Genomic DNA, 2641 nt, shown 5'->3' on the forward strand with positions numbered 1-2641 from the left:
GAGGCAATTGGGGTTAAGTAACTTGCCCAGGGTCACACAGCTAGTAAGTGTTAAGTGTCTGAGGCCGGATTTGAACTCAGGTACTCCTGAATCCAGGGCCAGTGCTTATCCACTGCGCCATCTAGCTGCCCCCCAATGAAGTAATTTTAAGACAAGATAGAATATGGTAATAATGGCAGTTGTGAGCTGGTCTAGGCTGAGTTCTGCCTAATTCTTCCAGTAATGTAGTGAGATTTGTTAGAGATCTAGAGCAATGGAATTCAATTTGGTTCCTTGAGCATTGAAATTCCATGGAATCTGAAAGAACTACTGGTGAATCAGGAATTACTTTTGTGGCACATTTAAATGCATGTGTGCCTTTAATGAGCATATAAAGATCCAGTGGGCTGCTTGTCAATTTGTAACTTATTGCTGTGTATATATGATGTGAGGCGCAAAAATTCTAGCTAGTCTGTCTAAAATATCTAATGAGTTGTTGCCAATAAATTATAAGTTTTAGCAAGAGTTTAGACTTTTAAGCATTTATTAAGGAGAGAGAGAATTTGGTGAAGACAGAGAGAAAGGCCTAGATTCATCTATCTATCAAAGAGAGAGTGCATTTTTAGCTCTATTCTCCACCAGAGTCCTGACAAAAGAGCTTGAGAGTACCAGCCTCATCCCCTCTTCCTCCCACAAGCAAACGTCACTTCCTGACGCCAAAGAAAAGCCACATGGCTTGCCCTCAGTTGCCTTCTTCTCATGGCAGAGCTTTCCTACAGTAAGTCTCCAGCAGGTGGCGTCATTCCAATCATTACAATGGGAGAATTAAGGTCATGTGTCAGTAGATTGCATTTAATACCACATTGCCAAAGGCTTAATTGTTCTTTCAAGAGAATATTAGGATTTTCAAATATGATTGTTTATTACACGATAAACTTAAATTAATTTTTCCTTGCAATATTTGGAAAAATATGATTTGATACACATATTTTAGCTCTGATCACAATGTTCTGGGAACATAGTTGCTATATAAACTAAGGTTATGCTGTACCCAAATATTGCAAAATGAATACTGTAGTAAGAATAAATCAGAATTTGAGGGTTTGTGTATTTACTTTTGAAATTTTGCATGCAAAAATGTCATTTAAAATGGCCTTAACATATAGAGTTTGTAGAAATTCTCTAGGGGAAAAAAAATCACAGAATCTCAAAGTTGGAAGGAACTTCAAATGCCATTTGGTCCATCCCATACCTGTCTGAAAATCTTCTCTAAAATATTATCATGAATTGGTCATCCATTAGTGAGGGAGAAACTTTCATTTTATTCAGTTCTAGTTATTAGGAAAATTTTCTTTATATCAAGTTGAAATATATTGCTGCCATTTCTACATATTGATCCTAGTTTTGCCCCAAGGCCAGGTGTTTCGAGTCCAATCAGTGAGAAAGCTCTTCTACCCCTTCTTGGTCTAGCATAGTGTTTCTCAAGCCTGCATAACTCCAGGGTCCTTAGGCTTTCATGTGGTCTACAAGGCCATAAATATTTTCACAATAATACTAAGATGTTATTTACCTATTAATAAATTCTTCCTTTTGTCAACTGCATTCATCTTAACTTTTTTCTTGCCACTGTATTTCGATAACTCTGGAAGAAAGAGCGAGACTGACGACTGTGCAATTCTGACTTAATTAAATACAATTCAAAATCACCTACAAGTCAAGATATCACCTTCATGATGTCATTGGTCTTCTTTGAAAATGAAGGATGAACAATAAACAATAACACCTACTACTACATATTTGTATAAGGCCAGATATTCTTCATATACTTTAACCAAAACAATTTATCACTACAGATTAAAGAAGCATATACGAGAATCCAGAATCCAGAAAACAGGCATGGATATAGCCCATTTGAACAAGAGCTCTTTGGGGTCCTCAATAATTTTTAGGAGTGTAAAGAGATCCTGCATCCAAAAATTGGAGAATTGTTAGTCCAACATATTCTGGAAGCCCTTCACTCACCATTCTATTCACCATCATTTGCATAATCTTCAGTTTATCAAATGGCCTTCCACAAAGATGGTGACCAGAACTGAACAAAATAAACTAGATATGATATGATCAGGACAGAATGCAAGGGGAAGGCCATCTCTCCATCTGGACATATCATAGACATTATTACAACCCCAAAAAAGATGATTGTGAGGATATCAATAATAACCAATCCGTATGCCCAATTCCTTATTGTTACTAAGTTTCCTGAGAATATATGAAGTCAGATCTAAACAATTATAAAAATATTAATTGCTCAGTTATATTGACTGAGCCAATATAATAAAAATGGCAATCCTACCTAAGTTAATTAGTTTATTTTGTGCTATACCAATCAAATATCAAAAAATATTTTATAGATCTAGAAAAAAAAATAACAAAATACATCTGGAAAAACAAAAGCTCAAGGATATCAGGGGAATCAATGAAAAAAATACAAAAGAAGTTGGTCTAGCAGTACCAAATCTCAAACTGTATTATAAATCAGTAATTATCAAAGCAATCTGGTAATGGCTAAGAAATAGAGAGGTGAATCAGCGGAATAGAATAGATAGAAATTAAACTATAGTAAATGATTATAGTAACTAGTATATGATAAACCTAAAGATCC

The sequence above is a fragment of the Dromiciops gliroides genome, chromosome 1, assembly GCF_019393635.1.
Source record: "Dromiciops gliroides isolate mDroGli1 chromosome 1, mDroGli1.pri, whole genome shotgun sequence".
NCBI classification, from domain to species: domain Eukaryota; kingdom Metazoa; phylum Chordata; class Mammalia; order Microbiotheria; family Microbiotheriidae; genus Dromiciops; species Dromiciops gliroides.